Source organism: Manis pentadactyla, chromosome 6, assembly GCF_030020395.1.
Source record: "Manis pentadactyla isolate mManPen7 chromosome 6, mManPen7.hap1, whole genome shotgun sequence".
Lineage (NCBI taxonomy): Eukaryota > Metazoa > Chordata > Mammalia > Pholidota > Manidae > Manis > Manis pentadactyla.
In genome coordinates, this window is record NC_080024.1 from 145,399,334 (window position 1) to 145,406,910 (window position 7,577).

At 44.5% G+C, this 7,577-nt stretch overlaps 1 long non-coding RNA gene across 1 annotated transcript in view; it reads right to left on the bottom strand.

Annotated features, from left to right (window-relative positions):
* Positions 1-7,309, bottom strand: part of LOC130684156 (uncharacterized) — an 86,027-nt gene extending 78,718 nt beyond the window's left edge. The window contains exon 1 of the long non-coding RNA XR_008998369.1: positions 7,205-7,309. This is a non-coding gene — a long non-coding RNA (uncharacterized LOC130684156). The remainder of the gene's footprint in view (positions 1-7,204) is intronic.
* Positions 7,310-7,577: the final 268 nt, after the last annotated feature.

Genomic DNA, 7,577 nt, shown 5'->3' on the forward strand with positions numbered 1-7,577 from the left:
TATCAGGGAAATGCAAATGAAAACCACAGTGATATATCACCTCACACCAGTTAGGATGACCAACATCTAAAAGACAAGAAACAACCAATGCTGGTGAGGATGCAGGGAAAGGAAAACCCTCCTACACTGCTGGTGGGAATGTAAACTAGTTCAACCATTGTGGAAAGCAGTATGGAGGTTCCTCAAAAAACTAAAAATAGAAATGCCATTTGACCCAGGAATTCCACTACTAGGAATTACCCAAAGAAAACAAGGTCCCAGATTCAAAAGGACATATGCACCCCTATGTTTATTGCAGCACTGTTTACAATAGCCAAGATATGGGAGCAACCTAAGTGTCCATCAATAGATGAATGGATAAAGAAGATGTGGTACATATTATACAATGCAATAGTATTCAGCCATAAAAAGAAAACAAGTCCTACCATTTGCAGCAACATGTATGGAACTAGAAGGTATTATACTCAATGAAATAAGCCAGGCAGAAAAAGACAAGTACCAAATGATTTCCCTCATTTGTGGAGTATAACAATGAAGCAAAACTGAAGGAACAAAATAGCAGCAGACTCACAGACTCCAAGAAGGGACTAGCAGTCACCAAAGGGAAGGGGTTGGGGAGAGGGGGAGAAGGGAATTAAGGAGCATTATGATTAGCACACATAAGGTAGGCAGGTCATGGGGAAGGCAGTATAGCACAGAGAAGACAAATAGTGACTCTATAGCATCTTACTACGCTGATGGACAGTGACTACAATAGGGTGTGTGGCAGGGGAATTTGATAATATGGGTGAATGTAATAGCCACAATGTTGCTCATGTAAAACCTTCATAAGATTGTATATCAATGATACCTTAATAAAAAAAAAAAAAAAACCTCTTCATTCATGATAGTAATGGCTTGATAACAGCCCTACAGAGGCTGTAGGAATTGGGCAGACTACGAGGTTGAGCTCCACGGGGTGAGTTCAAATCAGCCACAGTTCTGAATGACACCAAAGGCCTCTGATGGACTTTGCTAGGGAAAAAACTATGATTTTGAGCCAAGGAAAGAGGTTTATTCAACAGGGAGAGCAGGAAGCATTTCTCAGGTTCTGGCACCAATCTTTTCTGACTGAGCCTAGGTTCCACTCAAGGTGAACTAATGACTACCTGGGAGAGGGGTCCAGGCATTCCATTTTTTAAAACTCCCCAGTGGATTAAAATATACAGCCAGCTCTAGGACAACTCTGTGGCATCTAGGTCACCCCCGGGGTGGGGATGGTGCGCCCTCATCTGACCTTTAAGCATTCTCCCTAATGTGGGCTGAGCCAGGGTTGTAGGGCTGATACAAGATGATGTGGCTCCTAAGTCTGTTGAATAGTGTCTTGAATAGACAAGAATTCACTGCTGCAAAGGTGAAAGGATGAAACTTCCACTGCTCAGCAAGGTGGAGGAAGGCAGCTGCCGCCTCAGCCCCCTCCTGAGGATGTCTCCTTGAAAACCTAATAGCTCCAAAACAAATAGGCCTGACCTTTTGATTTTACAATGCAAGGTCATGGGCCTTCTGACCTTTGAACTACAAACTCATTCTTCTGCAGTTAACTCTCGACGAGTACAGGAGACTAATATAAGGTCCATTTGTCTCCGGAGGACATAAGTTTAAGTTGTTCTTTCTTCTGCTTTACTATATAGATTTGTGTGTGTCATTCTATGCAGACTTAGTGATCTCTAGTGGATTGCCGGCATGCATGTAATCTAATGTGCATTCTTAAGAATAAATCATGTCCTCTGTCTTGTGTATTGCTATTGTAGGGGAGGAAAAATTTTCCTCCTATCCTTCTATGTTCTTTGGCTAGTGTTATAATTAAACTGACATGACAGATTAAAAGGGAAAAAAATTAATTTTGTATGGATGGTAGCTCCACAAATATATGAGACCCAGGGGCAGGTCGGGCTGTTGAGGCATCTATGCCATCCACAACTGAGGGGCCTGGGGCTTCAAAGGGGAGGAGGGCCATTCATAGGACAATAAGAAGAGCAGATGTTTGGTAATTAGATGTTTGTCCTGTCGGACAGAGGAGTCACTCAGATAAAAGTCAGCTCTGGTAACAGTTCTCTCTCTGAGCCAGATCCCCAGTCTAAATTCTTTTACGTAGTAAAGGGAGAGGTAGAAGTTTTTTTGAGTGTGCTGAGCATTGGCTGCATTTAGCTCAAAATAGTCCACATGCTAAAGTGGCACATTTTGGGTCTCATTTTCTATTCTCCTTCAGTGCAGAGGGGTCCGTTGGGTGGCAGGCTGTTTTCTGTTTCCCCAGTGGTCAGGATGGTGGGTGCAGTTCAAGATGGGGCACGGGAAGGAGGCCATGGAAACAGAGATGGAATGAGGGTCAGAGTCCGCGGCTCAGGGCAAGTCCAAGGGCGCAGACCTAGCTGGAAGTGGCCAGTGACCAGAGCCGGCCTTGCCCTCTGCCCTTGGCTGTCGCTGTCTCTCCTTGAGCCTTCATGCTCTTTGCTACTTGGCAGCCTGGAGCCTCTATCCCGTCCCTGTTCTCCAAGGACAGGTGGCTCCTGACCAAGAGGCTGGAGATTCGCCCCTCCTCTTTGAGCTCTGAAAACAAGTTTGTAGCATTTGCCAAAGCCCAGTTCAAAAGGTAAATGAGGAGGAGCAGGGAGTGATCAGACGCGGCAGGAAGTCGGGACCACAGTGCCGATAAGTGACCACACTGGTGACAGAAACAAGAAAGCTGCAAGACAAGAGGTGGGATCAGTATGACTTGGCAATTGGTTAAGGATGAGGAGGAAAATGACCTCAAAACAAAAGCGTACAGGATTTCAGATACAGGTGACGAGACCAGGAGGGTCGCTGAGCTCAGAGCAGAGGAGGCAGTCAGGTGAGCGGGAAGGAGCCATCGGAAAGCAGTTTGGTTTGAGACATAATGAATTCAAGAAGGAGGCAGGACACCCTGGCTGATTATACTCCCCAGAAAGTAAACATGCTGGACATGCTCAGAAGAAGTTCTGTTTTGAAAATGCACTCCATTTGAGGTAGGGACTGACGCTTAGAAATGAGAGAGAGGGCCAACTATGCAAACAGAGACCTGAAAATCTGGAGTATGAAATCCTGGTCGGTGCCCAGCTCTGGGGACAGCAGGACAAGGAGGCAGAAAGGACGCAGAGGGCACTGTCCTCATAGGGACGGAGACCCAGGATCCTTCGGAATTATGCTGTTTTAAAGGTTTAGTGTTTAAGTTCTAAGGCTTGCTGTAACAAAATGCCATAAATCAGATGAGTTGAAATAACAGAAATTTATCATTTCACAAATTTCAGCCTTCTAGTTCTGAGGGCTAGATGTCCAAAGTCAAGGTGTCAGCAGGGCTGTAGGGGAGGATCCCTCCTTGCCTCGTCCAGCTTCTGGCGGCTCCTGGGGCTCACAGCCGCACACCCCCAACCCCTCCTCCGTCACACAGCCATCTTCTCCCTGCGTGTCTCTGTTTCTTTTCTTATGAGAACACACTGGTCACACTGGATTAGGGTTCAACCTAATGAGATCCTCTTAACTTGACTCCAGCTGCAAAGACCCTCTTTCTCAGTACGGCCACATTCACAGGTCCTGGGAGTTAGGACTTCACATGCCTTTTGTGGCATTTCACATGTCAACCCATAAGAGTCAGCAATCTCAAAGAAGGAGAAAGTGATTGGCATTACAGGCTTTTAAGGAAGCTGGGACTCAGAGTGGGTCATTTTCAGAGCTGAGGAGTGAACATTTCAGTAAAGTGGGGGTGACGGAAGCCAGTTTTCAAGAGCTGGACAGCAAAGTAAAAGAAGCAGCGAGCATAGCCTGCAATTCCGAATGTGGCTTCTAAAAGCAGTGGGAAAGGGCTGGCAGCACGAACAAACTTCACTCCTTGGTGCCTGTGTGGCCCTGACCACAGACGCTCCCTTACCTGGATCCCCTCCCCATGGCTCTGCCATCTTCCTGCTTCAAAGTCCGTGCACTCTTGGGGGCCACCCACCAACATCCTATTTCCTGTCGGAGGGACGTCCTGGCTCATATGCAGGGCACAGATAACTGATGCATCAATGAGCGATGACCCAGGGGCCCAGCCACCTCCACTTTCCTGGAAGGCTTTCTGGTGACTCATCGCTCTGATATTCCAAAAAAAAGTGGGAAACTTTTCCTAAGACCATTAAATCACATTATTAAGATTTATGCATGAGAGCTATCTAGCGAAGGGACACACACTTTTAAAACAGTAGAACAATTTAAGCCCCAAATCCCTACAGAGTATGTAAGGAACGCTCATCAGATATGCCAGCTCAAGCAGAGAAATCTGGGAGGTGACCCAGGGCCCAAACCAGGGAGACACAAAGCAGGGACACATTGGTGGGCTCACTCAAGCCTGAGGACTTACACACCTGCAGAATCCAGGCAAGGAAGCCAATATCCATGGGTTCGGTATAGATTCTCCCCCAAAAGGGCCTCCCTCTAGCATTAGAGGGTGAATTCTGGACGCAGTCCCAGGAGAGTCTATCCTCACCCTGGTTTTTCTCCTCTGTGGCCTAACTTGTTACTCCTTTTCCTTATCCTGAAAGGACAGCCCTGCTGACACACAGGCCCAGAATTGTGTACTTATTCTTTCCATGTAGCATAAATGTGTGTTAACAAGGAACACGTATCTGGGGTATAAAGAAGACTCAAAAGTGAAGAACTCTGAGGTGAATAAAATCTTGCATACCTATAGGTACTGAAGGGGTCCAGAGTAAGCCACCACGGCATCAAAATGATTTTGAGCTGAACGATTTGAGTTTCTGAAACTCCTTATGTGCCAAAAAGCAGAGCCTCTCAAAAAGAACTTAATTGTCAGAAAACCCCTCCTTAGAGCCACTGTAATTTTCCCTTCTTAGAGAAGAGCTAGCATCACCCCAAACAGATGCTGCCACAAAGCTGCCATACCGCCCAGGTATTTTCCTAAGGACCCATTTATCTTTCCAAAGAGTCATCTGTTTTTCCATAAGTGAGCCTTCTGTTCCCAACCCAAGAAGTCGCTTGTTCTCCCAGGAGTGCCCCTTTACCCCTCCCCACCTATTATGATGATGTATGAACCCCAAATTCTGGCTGCCTTCTTGAGTCACAGTTCCCTGTGACATCCCAGGAATCTGTATGTACTTACATCTGATTCTTTTCTCTTGCTAATTGCTTTGTCAGATTAATTTTGAGACTCTTAATGACTAAAGTTAAGAGGGTAGAGGATAAGTTTTTCCCCGGAACCTGTAAATGTTACCTTATATAGTAAAAGGGTCTTTACAGATGTGATTCAGTTAGGGATCTGGAGATGAAGAAATTATCCTGAATTTCCACATTTTCACATGGGCACTGACTGTAGTAAGTGTCCTTATAAGAGGGAGGCAGAGGAAGATTTGACTATAGAGGAGGAAGAAGGTAAGGTGAGGATGGCCTCAGAGATGGGAGTGGTGTGGCCACAAGCCAAACCAAGAAATGCTTGCAGCATCTAGAAGATAGAAGAGAGGCGAGGGACGCATTCTCCTGTGAGCCTCCAGAAATACTTACCCTGCCAGCCCCTTGCTATTAGTCTTATAAAACTTGTTGCAGACTTCTGACCTCCAGAACTATAAGAATATAAATTCATGTTATATTAAGCCTCTAAGCTTGTGGATTTTTTACAGAAACAATAGGAAACTAATACACAAATTCACCTCATACTTGGAGGCCCCCAAAGTCATCCTAAATGCACCCCAGGCTGTCCTTGTATATGATCACTCAATCCTGCCTATCAAAGCTAAATGCCAAAAATGTTGCGTGCTCCCAGTCTTGGCTCCGGCGAAGTATTCTCTGTCTCGTCTCATCTCTTTCTGGTCCACTCCCTTATTCTTCCTTTCCAGTGCAAGAGGAAAGAAAAAATCTGTGTCCCACTTAGTGGAGAATGAAGATAGCAAAATGAAGACAAGAAAGAAGCTGAGTGAATTGCCTCCAGGATACTATGAACCCAGAGGGGATGTTATTAGTAATTAAGGTCTTGCTGGTAAATGTTCTAGCACATTAGTGAAACTTTGGCAGGTTCACTACATTGGTTAATACACTAAATACTGTGTTTTATAATGTTCAGAAAGAGGAGTATCGTTTGGACTTTGCCAGGACCTCTTCTCAGAAAGCTGTGAGTTTTCAGGTTTCTGGAAAAGGATTCTTGCAAATTTCCAGGCTCAACAAATTGAAGAGGAAAACAGCTGCCCAGGTACCATTTTGTGATGTGGTTTCTATTCACACCTTCTGATTTTATAGGTTTGTGTTGAGGAGTTAAGAGTTGACATATTAGATTGTTGCCTGGCTCTTATTAGCACCATACAAATGTTAGATATTATTATTATTATTGTTTTCTATGGTGATTCTGAATTAGCTAAGTGATTACCTCCTCCTTTCCAAAAGAAACATCAGGAATGTTAGGAAGTCAAAAAGAGATGCACAGAGGTCTAACTGGGCTTAGCTGCCCTTGGGAATTACCCCCTACTTCAAATATAACTTTTTACCTATGCATCCTGCATTAAAATGGAAATTTCCTTCCTTCTCTTATCTACCAGAAAGCACATGAAATACATCTGTTGCCCTGACAGAAGGCTCAAACAGATCTCAGCGATGGATGATTCCAGACTCTTCCAAATGACACACCTTGTGCAAAGGCAAATCCAAAGGACTGATGATTTCAAGTGCAGAGATAAATATGACAGAGATGTATATTTGCCCAATAATCCTAGAGGGAAAGTTAAGGAAGAATGTTCTCCTCTTGCAGAATCCAGGATCAAGAATCATTGGGATACAATGAAAACCCCAGGAGCCTGGCCTCACAGCTCGGACTTGACCTCATGCCTGATCCTGGCTTCCCATCCCTTTGCAGCCCACCCCAACCTTCTATTTGCCTTCATTATTTCAGTCTTTCCTCTCTCCATATCCTGCCCTCCCCAGAAGTCCTGGCTTTCCAACCTCCATCTCCACAGTAGGCTTCGCTGTGCCTCCCATTTTCCTCTGAATGAGAAGAGTCTTAGAACAAGGAAAAGTAAATAGAGCTACAACTTGGGATTCATTTTTGAAAACTGTACATGCATTTGTATGTATTAAATCAAGGCAGGAAATAAAGTCACAAAGAATGATCTTCAAAGCAAACTGCAGCATGACCTACAGCTCAAATCAACTTATGAACTATAAAACAATAAACTACTTACTGTTTTTCATCCCTTAGTTGTCTGGTGTCTACCATCCAGCAAATGTCTAATGTGGAATTCCATTTTACACAGACCATTTCGTGTTATTTATATGCAAAGCTGATAGTCTCAGTAGTCAGCTAGCTCTTTTGCAGCGTTTTTCAAGCTCAGCCCCCTTCTCCTCTGAGACTCTGGTAGAGGCCAGCGTTCCAGCCTGGAAATGTAATGTCAGCTCATGATCTATCCCAGCAAATACTGCTGCACTTCCAGAGAACACCAATGGGAGCAATTACTTGTATTTCCACAAAACCATATTTGTCTTAAAAAATCTTAACATTTTTTTCACTTAAAAACAAAGAAAATAAACCCTGAGTGGAGAAGTGACCA